This window comes from Erinaceus europaeus, chromosome 7 (genome assembly GCF_950295315.1).
Source record: "Erinaceus europaeus chromosome 7, mEriEur2.1, whole genome shotgun sequence".
NCBI classification, from domain to species: Eukaryota; Metazoa; Chordata; class Mammalia; order Eulipotyphla; family Erinaceidae; genus Erinaceus; species Erinaceus europaeus.
Window position 1 is genome coordinate 43,642,969 of NC_080168.1, and position 16,445 is coordinate 43,659,413.

A 16,445-nucleotide genomic window follows, 5' to 3' on the forward strand; every position below is an offset into this window, starting at 1 on the left:
AGTTCAGAAAAGTTTGTTTGAGCAAGTTCATGCTAGAATGGCTGCATGTCTATTTCTCCTTAAGACAATGGATTGGTTCGTTAAAGAGTGGAATTAGTATTAGCTCATGAATAGTCTTTCTAGTCAGAAGTCTTTTGGACTTGGAAACACTTTTGAGTCTGTTCTTGAAAGTCAACTGCATATCATCACACTTTGTCCTTCATTCTGATTTTACCAGCTGATATCAAGGCTTACCTAATCAACATGAGTTAGGGGAAGTGTGTGCCCAGGCTAGCTGACCCATCTCTGTTACATACAGTGAGTGTCTGGCAAATAGTACTGGGTGCATTTTATCAGCATATTCAGTGCAGGTGGCCCACTCTGCCAGAGTCCCTGGGATGCTGTTCAGAGAATTCCAGGATCTCCAGGCCCCATCATCCAGCAAGGGCTCTGGACAGTTGTATTTTACCAACTTCTCTGTGTGGTTAACATTCTGCTATAAATATAAAATACAGGCTGGGGGGGGGGGTAGGTAGCATAATGTTGATGCAAAAGACTTGCATGCCTGAGGCTCTAAAGTCCATAAGCCAGAGCTTAATAGTGCTCTGGCCTGCCTCTTTCTCTCTGTGTATCTTGCCCTCTGTATCTTTCTCTCTAAAATAATAATATACAAGCTGATTGTAAAAACTTGGTAAAATCTCACGCTTAGTAAATAGGGATGACATGTTAAAAATGGTATTTTGAATATATTAAATAAATTCATCTCTACATTTATTTATTCTTTTTGTTTGTTTGTTTACAGTTGCCACTGGGATTTTTCCACACCAACTTTTTCAGACAGAGAGACAGAGAGAGAGATACCACCACACTAAAGCTTCCCTCAGTTTGGAGGGGGCTGGGCTCAAACCTGGGCCATAGCCATGACAAAGCAGTACACTATCCCAGTGAGCTATGTTACTGGCACTATTACCTGGCTTTAGTGGAGATGGGGTCTGATGCTTGTGTGATGTCCCCACTTCTGGGCCAACATTTTCATTCAGATAGACAAATTTCAGTCCCCAGTACCGTAAGCCAGAGCTGAGCAGTGCTTTGGAATCTCTCTCTCTTTCATTAAAATAAATGAATAAAGAAGTAACTTTTGTAAACTGAAAATGAACTTTTAAGAAAGAGAGACAGAGACGAAGAGACACCACCGCACGGGAGCTACTATAGGTGGTAGGGTCACACCTAGGCCACAAACATGACAAGGCCCACCTGGTGAAACCATCTCTCCAGCCCTCCAGCCTCCCCCCCACCCCACTTTTTCCCCCTTTTTGAGTGCACACCATGAGGGTGGCTGACATCACACCTGTCCTGACAACATGGTATGAGTCCCTGGGTGGATTTCAGAGGTGGGCACTGAGCTGCCATAGACAGACGAACAGATGCAGGGGCATCAGTAAGTAACTCACGGCTGCTTCTCACCTCCTGAAGGACTTCAGACCAGCTGTCATCACCAAGTTCCTTGCCTTTGAGTAAGACGCTGGAAGCCCGTTCTTTCCCCGCCAGCCAGCTGTCTCCCTCTGGCCTTGACTGCAGGCTCTGGGCAGGGTGGGGCAGGGAGTGAGGCCACTGAGCCCTGAGGCTGCCCTGATGGGGACCTCCCAGAGTTCATGGCTGTCATGGCTGTCGCAATCCTTCCCGCACACACCCCTGCCCCCAGGGTCTGAGAACCAGAAGCATCCTGCCCACACTTAGAAGCTGCGGTGCCATCTTCCTCACAGCTGTTCCCACTCAAATTCTGGAATCTATTATTCACGTCTCCCCCGTCACCGGTATAATTCGTGACTCAACTCTTGAAACACCAGATGAAAAACACCACTATCCTCCCTTCCCCCCCCCCCCCTGCTTTTTCTCTGCCGGCTTCACAGTAGGATGATTGGAAAAGCAGTTCCCAAAGTCAGTGTCTGGGCTCAGATTCTCAACCCACGCCCTGCTAGTTGCATGGCTCTGGGTAAGTTGGCATGGTGCTTCAGTTTCCTCACCTGTAACATGGGGGAGTGGGGACAGTGCTAGTAATGAGCTTGTGTGAGATGGAGAGGGTCGTCTGAGAAGAGGTGGTGTCACTGTGCTGTGTTTGTGTGTGAGGGCAAGGAGTGAACTTGGGGTGTGTGTGTATACGCAGCATCACTCAGCGACCTCCCCAACCGTGTTTTTCTTTTCTTATTTTTTCTTTGGGTAGAAACAGATTGAGAGGGAGAAAGACAGAGACATTTGTAGCATTGCTTCACTGCTTACAAAGCTTCCCCCTGCAGGTGGGGACCAGGAGCTTGAATCTGGCTTTTTAGAGAGAGAGTGGTCTGGGAGGTGGTGCAGTGGTTGAAGCGTTGGGTCCTGAGTTTGACCCCTGGCACTGCATGTGCCAGAGTGATGTCTGGTTCTCCTTCTCTCTTCCTATCTATCTCAATAAATAAAATGTTTAAAAGAAGGAAAGAGAGACTAAAGAGAAAGAGACAGGAGAGCTACCATAGCACCTCTCCACCATCTGTGGAGCCACCCCGCCCCCCCCCCCCCCCCGTGCTGTCCATGGTGCTTCCCTGTGGTGCTGTGCTCCACAGGCTCGCTCTCTCCCAGTGTTGGTCCTGTTTCTAAGTTTCTAAAACCTTCCCCCTGCACTCCCTCTACAGCAGGAGCTATGTGACTGTCAGCCATCGGGCATCATAGGTGCTCAGCCAGTGCAGATAGCTGAACGTCACCTGTGTGCTTGGGGGAGGGGCAGGGGCTTTGGGGGTCATGTTTGTACACATCATAGGCATGTAGATGGGAGCAGGGAATATGCTCAAATCTCGGACACGTCTGGAGAAGCAGCACTGGCCCTGGGATAGGGGCCAGGGGGGCAGGCAGGCATCTTTCAGAGAAAAGATACCTCTGTCTGTGCCCTGGGTGCTCAGCCTGGCCTCGCCCCCCCCCCCCGCTGTGCAGTCCTGAAATAGGCCAGTGCCAGCCAGATCTCTGGGGGGAAGGGTACATGTGTTACTGGTTTTAATATTATCTATTTCAAAAGGATAGCGAGAAATTGAGTGGGAAGGGGGAAAGAGAGACACCTGCAGCACTGCTTTACCATGTGTGAAATTTCCCCGCTTCATGAGGTGAAGACTAGGGGCTTGAACCTGGATCCTTGAGTATTGTAATGTGTCTTCTCTGTGCTCCACCTTTTGACACCACCCCCCTCTGGTGTTACTGTGAAAGCTTAAAGGAAGAGAATCAGAGTACCACCTAGTGGGACCTACAAATTTCAGACTCTGGCCCTTGGGGCTAAACAGAGCAGAAAGGGGCCAGGAGAGAAGGAGGGCAGGGAGAGAGGAATGAGGTCACTGCCAAGGTCTGAGTCAAGGTCAGCTGCCAACCTTGGGTGGTAGAGACAGGACACAGCCCGCCTCTCTCACCCCTGCCATGGCCAGCTCCCCCTCTGCATTCTGACCCAAGAGTGAATGTCACCTCCCTGACTCACCCAGAGTGTCACCTTCACAGACCTGTCACCAGAAGCACATGTGTTTGGTGGTCTGTCTCCTTCAGGATGGACATGCTGGCTGGCAGTTCTGGTGTGTGGTGTTTCCTTCTCTGTCTAGATGAAAACATGGCCTGGGAGCAGTGAGACTGCATGTTCAAGCCCCTCAGCCCGGTGCACCCTACCCCACCCCACCAACACACACAGATGGAGAAGGCAAGTGGGCAGGATATTGTCCGCCCAAGGTGCCCAGCATTCCTTGTGGATCAGTGTGTGAGGTTCCCTCGAAGAGAGCTGGGGCAGGTCACCCTGGACCTGTGGCTTCACACCAACGGTCCCATCCCACAGGCGGGCACAGGAGGTGTGCTATGTCTGCCACACACGTCGCCTCCAGGCTGCGTCTTCCCTACTTAATGACTCACAGCTGGCATTTGCAAAACTGAAATAGCAAAGGACTAAAGAGCTCGGAGCATGTACATGGTAAGGGTGAGTCTGGCTTTACGATGGATGCATCAATCTGTTTTGTTTTTGTTTCTTTGCCATCAGGGTTATCACTGGGGGCTTGGTGTAGGTGTAGGCATTACAAATCCACTGCTCCAGGCAGCCTTTTGTTTTGTTTTGTTTTGTTTTTTTTTTTTTTTTGATAGGACAGAAAAATTGAGGTGGGGAGTGGGGGCTTGAACCCGGATCTATATGTATGTGCACAGCCCTAACACATGTATCTTAAAGGCATGTGCTTGTGTGTTTACATCTGGTCTGTGTGTGTGGAGTGACCTGCACTCTTCTCATGGGGGAGGCAGAAGCTGGGAGGGAACTAGCAGGATGTCCTGTGTTTGCTCAGGCTTAATCTTCAGAAGGAGCAGCCTCCCCACAGAGGCTGTAAACCTAGGCCTGTGGAGTTTACATTCTGTGGCCTTGGAGCAGAGCTTTAAGAAAAGGTCCCTTTGTTTCCCATGAACTAGGGATTGAGGGGGCACAGTCTCCTTAGCCTCCACAGGCACGTGGGTTATTCACACTCCCACACAAATAGCTACAAACACGTAGAGAAAACACATACCCACCAACACATGAGCACACTGGGGCTCTCACACAGGGCAGAGCTCACGGTTTATCTGTTCATTGCAGACAGACAGACACAGTGCACACATGGACATCTTTGTCTCTTCCGTTTCTCCTGCTGCTGCCATGTCCCCTCAGACCTGCAGAGACAGCTGGGGCTGCACTGTTCTTCCCAAGTTCAGGGCCCCTGAGATGGGGCCAAGTATTTCCTGTCTAGGGTGTGAGCATGCCCAGGGGCAGAAAGTGGGTTCCTCATTGCTGTGGGGGGATAGATGAGGGAGTGCAGGGAGGCAGGTACAGTGCTACTTCTTGTTGTAATGAGCACCTTCCAAAACAGATCATGATGATGGAAGTTCTGGAAGCAACTGGCACTTGCAACAGGTGACTGTGGCGTGGGAATCACAGCTCAAGAAGCCAGGCCTCAGGGCTTTCATTTCAAGCCCCCCTAGACCTATTTGTGCAGCTGAGCCAGCTGCTCCCCTCCTCCTCTGTCTGTCTGTCTGTGGGGGAGGGGGCAGAAAAGATACAGAGTCTTGAACTGATGGACTCTCTTCAGTCATAGCTTCTTTCCTTTAAAAAATTTTTTTTATTATTATTTATTTTCCCTTTTGTTGCCCTTGTTTTTGTTGTTGTTGTTGGATAGGATGGAGAGAAATGGAGAGAGGAGGGGAAGACAGAGAGGGGGAGAGAAAGACACCTGCAGACCTGCTTCACTGCCTGTGAAGCGACTCCCCTGCAGGTGGGGATCCTTACGCCAATCCTTGCGCTTCCTGCCACGTGCGCTTAACCCAATGTGCTACCGCCGGACCCCCCTCAGTCACAGCTTCTTTGGGAACTTAGTGCTGGGGGAACCCTGGCCTTCATTTTCCTCAGGGAGGACTCCATCTGGTCCTCAGGGCTCCCTCCACCCCTTCTGCAACAGCATGTGAGCCAACTTGCTGACCCCAGCTCAGTGGGCACTCTGACAATCGTGAGCCCCCAAGCTGGAGCCTACTCAGGGTCTGGACAAATAGATAAACTGTCGGGGGTCTTCAGAAGGGAAAGCATCCCTCCCTGGGCTATGAGCAGGAGTGCTCTGGGCTGTTTCCAGGCAAATCTCCTCTCTGCCCATCCCCTCTCCTGAAACCCAGCCCTGTGTGCTGGTAAGGGGTGGTGGTGACCTTAGAGAGTCTGCTGCCTTTGGAGGTGTGGAGAACACCTTGGAGTCCAGCCGTCTGTCCTTGTATAGCCCAGAGCTTCTGTGAAAGCTCCCAGCTTAGTATCTGGGTGCAGAGGTCCAGTGTTCGGGGGGCAGTCATGTTCTCACATGGTCCTGGGGCCACCGTACTTGTGTCCAGACTGTGCACAGGGTGTATCTCCTGAGCTGCCCCATCCAGGCTGCGTTGTCAGCCCTTTTGGAAATAGACTCAGGTGCCTTGCACGAAATGGCCTGTGGACGCCTCAGGTTACTTGTGGCTCTTGGTCCTTGGTGCTCTTGCCGTGTTGGGAATAGCAAGTCCTGGAGCCAACTCAGCCTCGGGTTCAGATCTGCTTGTTGCAGCCTCTGGTGGGATGTCACTGGGTCTGTGTCCCAGAGCAGCCCCCGTCCTTCCTCTGAGCAGACAGCCAGGCTGCCTGGGTTTCCAGGTGCCCTTAAAGTTAGTTCCCTGATTGAGTCTGAGGGCAGCATCAGACAATTCATACTAACTGAGCCACATCAGTGCCTACAGGGGGAGTCACTGAGGGCTTCAGGGAGTACCAGGGCTGGCACAGACTCTCAGAAGCCCTGGAGGGCCCTGGGATGAGTTAACAATCCACCCGCTTTGAAAAGAGGCTGCTAGCGGGATGCCCTGTGGGGCATCTCACCTGGCTGGGTTCTGAGCTGGGCGTTGCATGTGCCCAGCCTGGCTCCAACAAGGAAACAGCTGCAGGGGACGGCTTCCTTGACATTGTAGTGGGGCCCACTGGGTACTCTTTGACCACAAAGAATGAGTTGGGGTGGGTGGGTACCAGATTTAGGGGAAGAGGCGTCATTACAAGTGGGGCTGAGACTCACTGTGTGAGTGGTGCTGTGTGTGTTGGAGAGTGGGTGGGTGTGGGGCCAGGGCAGAGCTGCCACTTGTGAGATGTTGTGTGTGAGCGCTTCTTGGGAGGCAGGCTTTTTTTTTTTAATTGGGTTAGTGAATTACAGCACATTTATCTACATGTGTGTATGGTTCCCCGACTCAGCATTAACAGAGGTCTGCTACAAACTCTTATCCCCCCCCTCATCGGTGAACGTAAACCCCCCTGTTCCATTCTCCCCCCTGCCCCGAGTTCCCTGTTTTGGTGCAGTACCCCACCCCAGGCTGAGTTTCACCCTGCGTTCTCCCTTTCTAGTCTGTCTCCCAAGTTCCACCTACATGTGGAGTCATCCAGTATTCCTCCCTCTCTCCCTGACTCATCCCACCCAACACTCTTCCTTCTGCTTAGGTGCAACAAAGACCTAGATTGTAGAGTAGGTCTGTTCTGAAGCCCTGACAGCAGTCAAATTCAGAGGGGAGGGGCGCCTCGGAGTTTGGACAGCTTTAAAGGGGCAACTTGGTGCCATGCCCCTTGCCTCAGTGTCACTGTCACCTACCGAGCTGGGACCTGAAGTCTGGGCCCTTGAAGGGTCACAGAGCCAGGGGTGAGGAAAGAAGGGCAGAGGGACTTATTCCCTGGCCTGCCTTCTACACCTGAGGTCTCAGAGTGGACTTCCTGGGCTGGTCTTTGCTTGGAACTGTTGCATTAGGGCTGGGGGAGACTACATAATGGTTCTGCAAAAGGCCTTTCATGTCTGAGGCTCCAGGTTCAATCCCTAGTACCACCATAGGCCAGAGCTGAGCAGAAAGCTTTCTCACACATACACAGGTGTTGTCAAAAAGGCTTGGAGATAAACTCATGCTCAAAGCTCACCTGGGGGCTGCATTTCCTTGGCTCACTGTGACAAGCCAGCTTTCAGGGGGCTGCTCTCTCTCCTAGCATCTGAGCACTTGAGGGCTAGAGGCGCCAGCATCCAGAACCAGACACACACACCCCCACCTCATCACTGAGGTTGGGGGTGCTGGGTGCTGTCCTTGTGAAATGACAGGTATGCAGGACACTCGACACAGCTCCATCAGTGGTAACTTGCCAGTCCTGCTTGTCCCTCCCTTTTCTGAATCACACACAGCCACTCACTCAGCTTTTTTTCTCCCCCTTTTGTTGCCCTTGTTTTGTTGTAGTTATTGATGTCGTTGTTGGATAGGACAGAGAGGGGGAAAGAAAGACACCTATAGACCTGCTTCACCACCTGTGAAGCGACTCCCCTGCAGGTAGGGAGCCAGGGACTCCAACCGGGATTCTTATGCCGGTCCTTGGACTTTAACCAGCTGCGCTACCGCCCGACTCCCTCACTTGACAAGCTTTACACTCTGGTGCTCAAATAGGAAAATGGTAGCATGGTGACCCACCCCTTTGTCCCAGCCTTGTTGTGATAAGCTGTGTGACCTTGGGCCAGTCAATGCACCTCTCTGGGTCTCGTTTTCCCTGCTCTGAAGCGGACTAGATGGTTCTCAGGTGGTTTTCCAGTTTAGACATCTGACGTGAACCTCAGCCGAACTGCTGGTGCTGAGTCTTCAGCACTCTGCCCCAGGTGGCTGCACCTTCCCCCGCCTGGCCAGGGAGTCGCGGAATTGAGGGCAAACATCTGTGCTGTGGCGGAGGCCATTTTCAGCAGCCCTGCAGGCCAGGGACTGAGGGTCTGGCTGGCCCCAGGGCTCAGTGGGAATGGCCTGCAGGTTGTGTCCCCCGCCCCCCATCACTTTTGCCATCTTGGATAGTCAACATGGGACGGAACCACAGAGAACTCTTCCGTCTTCGGAGTCAGTGACCCCTTTAGTCCATTTTTTAAGTTGGTGAAATAAGGTTTTTCTTTTCCTTTACCTGATAAAATAGATAGACACACCTGCAGCACTGCTTCAGCCATGTGGGCTGGGAATGGGGGTTTGAACCTGGGTCCTTCCATGCACCGTAGTGTAGGACTACCCAAAGTAGGACTGCTGTTAGCATGACTGTCAGAGGACAGGGTGGGAGGTTGGCGGCCCCTCCCCACACACCAGAGAGAAGCTGATGCAAATTTCAGTGGGGGCTTCTGTGTCTCATCTGGAATCCTCAGCAGAACATGAACCCACAGGCTGTTTAATCCTTTGCTGTGGGTCCAGCAGTAGCTCCTGCCCTTTTCATTAACTGAGAGACGCTCTGGGTGTTGGGTGGTCTCTGCAGACCAGATGGGCCGCACCCATGGGGTGCAGCAAAGCCTGAGCATGGGCCTGCCCTCTGGGAAGGCCAGGGCAGCTGGGTCACAATGCAGACCACAGAGGGGCTTGTAATTAAAGGTGACAGCTCAAACCATAGGCATGGTAGGGGCACCTGTGACTCTGGACTAAAAATGGAGCCTTCCCACACAGCAAATAGCAGAGTCCCTGTGCTGGCAGGCCCCTGGGAGCTGGACAGCAGAACTGCATGCATCTGCCTTCACCTCCCCACCCTCAGACAAAGGGGCTCAGCACTCACCCCTGCCCCAGGAAGGAATTCTCCAGAATTCTATTATACACATAAGTGTGTGCTAGGGTTTGAGTGACATCACACTGCAATTTCCCCAAAATTCTCTAGACATATGCATGTTAACTGAGTTTTGATTCCATGGCTTATGTGACCAAAAGATATCCCTTGTGAGCCGCCTGCTAGCCAGATTTGATATATTTGAATGGAGTCGTGATGTGTCCAGCAGAACTCAGGGCCCTTAAAGAGCAGGATGCATGGGGGCTTGTGCACATGTTACCAGGCACAAGGACCTGGGTTCAAGCCCCCAGTTCCTACCTATAGGAGGGAAGCTTGACGATCAGTAAAGCAGTGGTGCAATTGTCTCTATCCCCCTTCCCTCACATTTTCTTTCTGTCACATGAAAAAATGTTCTAAAAAGAGCAGGATATGAGGCTGATGCATTTGGGTGGATGTCATAGGAAAGATATTAGGGGACAGTACAGGAAATAAGGCTGTGGCTTTGCCTACGTTATAGCTGCATGTGGTCCTGAAACTGCCTTAGGCCACCAGGGAACTGTGGGCAAGGATCTAGGAGACATACAGGCATTCATTTACCACATCCTCAAGTGATGATGTTGTCACAGCAACGATAAATGACACTGTTAGAACCTTCTAGAAGGGATGATGCCTTCCCAACCCCCCCCCCCAATTGTTGATTCTAAGATCTCAGTGGGTCAGAGCTTACATTTGCTCGTTTGCAGCCCTCTGCTAGAGACTTGTGTGGTCAGACCTTGCTCCCAGCTCCCCCTCACTGGTCCTCTGAGGAGCAGCTGTGTTACGGTGGTCGGGAGTGGCCTACTGAGGGTTGAGCATTTACCAACAGGGCAAGGAGCTCAGTCTCAAGGTCCAGCATTGCTGGGCTCTGGGGAAGCAGATTCATCACCTCCTAGAGTGGAAGTGGGGACCTCCCACCTGCCGGCCTGCTTCCTGACACACCTCAAGTCTCTGTAGATGTCTTTTGGATGAATGCTTCTATATGCTTTTCTTTTTTTCTGAATTTTTAAAAAAACTTGTTTTCCCTTTTGTTGTCATTGTTGGATAGGACAGAGAAAAGTGGAGAGAGGAGGGGGAGAGAAAGATTGACACCTGCAGACCTGCTTCACTGCCTGTGAAGTGACTCCCCTGTGATCCTTACAATGGTTCTTTCGCTTCACACCCGACTCCCTATGCTTTCATGAGGAAGGTCAGACACAGCTCTGCCAGGTTATGCTGTTCAATTCTGTGGATTGAACATGAGACTTTATGGCATGTTCTCTGCCACTGAGCCACTTCTCTGGCCCTCCATCTGCTGCTATAATTGAGTGCGCACAGAGACCTGTGTGCACTCAGAAAATACTTCATTCTCTAGTCTCTCTCATCCAGTGAGTGTTTGCTGGGCACAGAGCTTTGGGGATGGGAGGGCAGCAAACATGTGGTCACAGGGCTGTGAGGGAGGGGTACAGGGACCCCCCCCTCCCCCACGCCTGTCATTTTAGCAGAGACCAGGCAGCAAAGGGGAAGGAGGCTGACAGCTGCACCCTCAGGAAGCCTGACATTAGGAAGCAGCAATGATCACTAATAATCCTGCCATTTCTCCCGCACCCCTTTGGGAGAACGTTCACTTCCTCCCCTGGGCGGCCACACACTCTAATTGGCTAAGTGGCTCCCTTGGAAGTAATGAGAGGCTGCAATCAGCCACTATTCTGGACTCTGCAGAGGAATTCATTTGCAAGTCTCTTCAGACTTGCCCTTCAGTCTGCCCCAGAGCTGGGCAGCCCATGAGCCAAGGCCGGCAGGAACACGCTACAGCTTAGGACACAAAGAGAAGAGGAAGGTGGGGGCTGTAGCCGGCAGGTGTGCACGCTCCTCAGGAATAGCCAAACCATCTTCAGTTCCACACTCCTGTTTATTTGAAGATACTTATTTTAGAGAGAGAAAAACACCATGGCACCAAAGGCTCTAAGTTCTGTCTGTAACTGAATCACCTGAGTTGACTCGCTAAGGATGCAGATTCCTGGGCAGAGGGCTGGTATTTTGGCAGACACACATCCCCTCTCACCTGCCCTCATGCTTTACAAGTCTGAGGTTCAGGCCTCTATACTCCCAGGCTTTGAAAGCGGACAGCCAGGTAGCAGCAGGCCCGCCACTGTGCCCCCCTGCCTGGAGGACATGAGCGTCATCCTAGGGAGGTGGAGGTTGAGCAGTGCCTCTTCCGGCCTCCCCTCCAGGCACTGAAGGCCAGCAGCTGATTCTGCACTTTGCTTGATGACCCCCACCTGCCCGGGGGACCAGCACCCTGACCTGTACTCATTGGTCTGCTTCCACTAGGTTCTGGAAGCTTCTCTGCAGCTCATCCTTGAAGGGGCAGTGGGGTGCTGTGATCTGTGAACTAAGGAGCCAGCTTCCTGGGCTGGTGACTGGGTGACCTGAGCTTTCAGGTTGCTGTGTGACCTGAGAGGGTTAGGGTCCCCACCCCAGCCTTGTTGCAGGGTTGGTGTGACAAGGGCTCAGTACCTCAGAGCTCCTGCTGGAGGATCAGTCTCTGAGCACATCAGAAATCCACCTGTATCTCACTCACTCCCACCATGGCTGCAGGGGTGGGAGCCAGCTGGGGCGGCGGGGGTGGGCATGATACCAGTGACCAGGTCAGGAAAGCCCCTCTGATTCTGACCAGCAGCAGTCACTCAGAGTCCCTTGTTGTCCCAGATGCCATCCCTCCCCCCAGGGTTATTGCTGGGGTTCTGTGCCTGCATCATGAATCCACTGCTCCTGGAGGCTATTTTTTTCCCCTTTTGTTGCCCTTGTTCTTAAGGTTAGTTATTATTATTGTTATTGATGACATTGTTGTTGGGATAGGACAGAGAGGAAGGGAAGACAGAGGGGGAGAGAAAATATAGACACCTGCAGAGTTACTTCACCGCTTGTGAAGTGACCCTCCCTGAAGGTGGGGAGCCAGGGGCTCAAACTGGATCCTTACGCTGGTTCTGGCGCCATGTGCGCTTAACGCGCTGCACTACTGCCCGACCCCCTAGGATTTAGAATTTAAAACATGGGGAGGGGAGGGGGCTGGGTGCTAAAGCACCCAGTTGAGCACACACATTACCATGCACAAGGACCCGGGTTTGAGCCCCTGCTCCCCACCTGCAGGAGGGACGTTTCACAAGCAATAAAAACCAAGACTGCAGGAGTCTGTCTTTCTCTTTCCTTGTCCTCTACTCTCAATTTCTCTCTGTCCTATCAAACTAGAGGGGAAGGGGGGGCAAGGGATAGGGCCCACAGCTGCTCTCCTGTCTGTCTCTCAGCACTGGGTGCCTCCCCTGGCCCTGTTGCTACTGCTCAGATCACGCCTTCCCCAGCGGGAATAGGCCTAGTCTGTCTCAGCTACCCGCCATCTTGGAGGTTCTACTCCTCTCACCCAAGGGGACACAGCAGCTGGGGGAGGAGGTGAGGGAGTCCTAAACACAGCGTCTGGAGAGATTGGGCTGTTGAGAGAGGCATCTGGGGATCTGTGTGTCAGACACCCTTCGGGACTCTGGGACAAAGCAAAGAGAAGCAGGCACAGTCACCATTTGTTCACTGATGCAGCATGGGCCACAGCACTGCAGGACTTCAGGAATACAGTTTTGTGTGTGTAGAACTCTGCACTTGGGAGGAGCTGGGCTGGGCTATGGCACACCTGGTTGAGTGCACTTGTCACCAAGCACAAGGACCTGGGTTCAAGCTCCCACTCTTCAACTGTAGGAGTCTCTCTCCTTCTCTATCCGATAAATAAATACTTTAAAAAGAAAGACTCACCACACCAAAATCCCACTGAGACCAGGCTAGACAAACCTCTCTGCAAAATGACCCCCAATTTCCACAGTGTCTGGGCTGGTGTTCTCTTCTTGCAGATTTATTTTAGTTCGGTGTAGTCCACATGTAAGTGGAAACATCAGGTCACGGTTAGCACTGTGGCTTGGTGCTGACCATTTTTCCCCCCAGTTTATTTTACAGAACAGCTAGAAATTGAGAGAAGAGAGGGAGAGACACCTGCAGACCTGCTTTGTCACTTCTGAGGCTCCCCCCCCCCCACACACACACACACACAGGTAGGGAGCAGGAGGTTGGCACCTGGATCCTTGCACCTAATTAGTATTATGTGCACTAACTGTGAGGAGCTCCTCCAGACTCCCTGCTAGAGCCCCCAACCAAGCCAGCAGTGTGGGAGTTGCGCCCTTGCCATTGTCCTCAGTTCCGGGCCACCACTCATGGGCTCCCGTCCAGTTGGCAGCTGCCTGCCCCCGGCCTCCGGAAGCCCTGCCGCTGGGGGACATGGAAATGTGGCCTCACAGCTGCACCTGGCCAGGCTGGGGCAGCCCCTGGCACCAGCACCCCCAGCTGTGAGGATTCCCCTCCTGTGTCTGGGGAGTGCCAGTGTCCCCCACTCCAACAAAGCACATGCACACGCCAGCCACCCAGAGCCAGTTCCACTGGACACCTGCCCAGGAGCCTGCTACTTCTTAGTGGTGTGAAGTGGCTACTGCGGAAAGTTTTTAACCCACCTCTACGAGGCTTTTTTTTTTTTTTGGGGGGGGGGAGATTAATGGTTTACAGTACATACAGTTGTTGGTACAGGTGTAAACTTTCTCTTTAAATCACTACCAGAGGCCACCTCCTTCCTCCCTGCCTCCCACAAAGCCTGGAGTGTCCAGCATGGATCAAGCACTGAGGAAACCAGAGGGGGCAGAGTCAGCCTGCTAGGAGGGAGGCAACAACACAGTCAGTTGGTGGTGGGGGTCTGTCTCTAGGAGGTGAGTAAGACATCAGTGAGGAGCCAGTGGCTTCTCTGAACACCCCCTAGCCAAGCCGAGCCTCCAAGTGGGAGGGGCTGCCCACAGCCTGCTGATTCTGATTCCCCTGAAAGCAGCTTCCTGAGCACAGCAGCCCCCAGGGGGCACAGACCCCGGGGTGGGGCATCTGCAGGTGGCCGTGCATATACCACAGAGTAGTGCTCCAGTCTCTCTCTTCCTCTCTAATAAGAAAATCTTAAGGAAAAATAAAGTGAGAGCATTTGAAAGAGCAGGGGTTGAAGTGACATCCTCAAGGGCCAGGGACTTCACCTGGCCAGCTTGGGGGCCCCCCCTGCTCACCCCACCCCTGCCTCAGCCAGCTCTCTGCCTATTGTACCTCTTCCTTTTGTTCTGGAATGATGGCAACTCCTGCTCATGTTTTCCCTAGAGATCCATTCAAATCCTAGGAAACCAATTTCCCTGGGTGTGAAGTCAGTGTGGAAACACTTCTCCTCTAAAGCCTTGAGTTCTGCAGCAGGTTGACACCCCATAGCTTTCTTCCTTTTACAAACCAAGGTCCTGACGAATTCCAGTATTCACCATAGTCCACGAGAGACATTTGAGAAGCCCTCCAGACTTTGACCACTGGCCTATAGGCCCCTGCCTGGGCATCTTGGAGGCCCCCAGAACCAGGGGCTCAGCTGTCTAGGGTAGGCTGGGCCTTGGGGTGTTTCTAGTCACAGAGGTATCCCTAGCTCCTCAGTCATGAGCAAGCCACCTGTTTTCACTGCCCCTCACCCAGGCTTTGGGGCCTTAGGATACTAGAGAATGACAATTAAGAGTGACTGGGACAGGCCAATGAGAAGGCATACTGAGTATGCAGAAAGACTTTCATGCCTGAGGCTCTAGGTTCAATCCCCAGCACCACCATAAGCCAGAGCTGAGCAGTGCTCTAGTTAAAATGAGAAGGGAAAGGAAGGAAAGTGGCAGACACAGTAAGTGCTCAGTAGACAGAAGCCGGCCTAAGTCCTGCCACCCTTTTGCAGTGGAGGCACCTTGGTGATTCCTCATAACTGGCTTTGATAAAGTCAAGTGTTAGAAGCAGGGTTTCTCACCTGTATATCATATGTGAGCACGAGACTCACACAGACATTGGAACTGTGATGATAGGTTATCAAAGACCCCCTCCTCTGCCTGCCCCCCACCACAGTTTTCAGTCTCAAAGTCAGTTGTATGTTTTTGCAAAGTTGTTTGTTTTATTGATATTCCCCAGCTGGTAGCTGTGCTCACCTCCTCGTTTATTTTTACTGAGTGCTAGCACTGCTGTTCCACCTGTTTTGTCCTGGCAGGCACAGTGTCATCTTCAAGGCTGAATGGTATTCCACTGAGCATATATGGTGCAGGTGTCGTTTTGCCCTAGAAGTTCTGTGACCTCCGGGCACCTGCCCAGGCCTGACTACAGGATTGTGAAGTCTTTGTTGTCCATGCTGGTGTCCACTAGGGCTGCACCAGAGCCCTGGCCACTTCCAAGCTCTTGGACATGAGCCATAGCTGCTTTCTCACTGCGCTTCCATCTCACTCACAGGAAGATGTATCAGGTGGCAGCTAATGGGATCAGCGGGTTTTCTCCCTTGCCGAGTTCTAACATTGGAGACAACATAGGCAGGATGCCAGATGGGTAATGTCTTGGGGTTTTCCCTCCCATTCTTTCTTATTACCACCAGGGTTATCACTGGGGCTCGATACCTGCACTACAGATCTACCACTCCCCCCCCTTTTTTTTTTCTATTTTAAATATTTGAGAGGGGAGGGGGAGATAGGGAGGACCACCCCACTGCAGGTGGGAAACGAAGGCTCGGACCCCAGGTCCCTGGAACATGGTAATGTGTATGTACCACCATTGTAGCTCCCCTATGTCTGGGGAATTTCAAGCCAGAAGCCAAGGCCAGGCCCCAAGTGTCTACCGTGTGCAACCCCTCTGCCCCTCACACACACCAGGGCAGCTTTTCTGGCCTCTTCCTCATGTCCAAGAAATCTCAGTGCTGCAGAGATGTTTTAATTGCAGGGAGACTAGCTTTCCCCCTTTCTAAGATGAAAGGAGGTGAAGTTTTATAGTTTTATAGACTTCTCCAAACTATGCCTGCATGTGGGACTGAAGCTAATTATAGTTGCCTTTTTCAAAGGTCCGATTAAAAATAGATGTCTAATGAGCATGCAGGACAGGACCCAGACCCCGGGCGTGCTCCTCGGCCCTAATTGATACTTTGGGGAGATGAAAGGGCCATGTGGGGAGCTCAGGGAGGTGCTTGTCAGTGGATGGTGAGCCTGGGTTCTGTAATTAAGACTGGCTGTGACCGTAGGCGAGATTTACACAGTCATGTCTTCTCAGTGTGGCCCCCAGGACACCTACCCAATCCGTATGTTCAGATCTCAACTCCCAGTGCCTCGAATAGTGCTCTTTGGAGAGATAGGCTCTTCCTAGCCCCCATGTCTCCTCCTGCTTGTCTCTCTCTGGAAAAAGTAAAGAATTGGCCAGGAGTGGTGGGTTAGTACAGGTATGGAGGCTCAAAAAATGATGACTAAAGAAA

The 16,445-nt window shown here is 52.2% G+C and overlaps 1 protein-coding gene across 2 annotated transcripts in view; it reads left to right on the forward strand.

The window, feature by feature from the left end:
• Positions 1 to 16,445, forward strand: part of CHST11 (carbohydrate sulfotransferase 11) — a 173,744-nt gene that overhangs the window by 150,569 nt on the left and 6,730 nt on the right. The gene's annotated exons all lie outside the window — the stretch shown is intronic.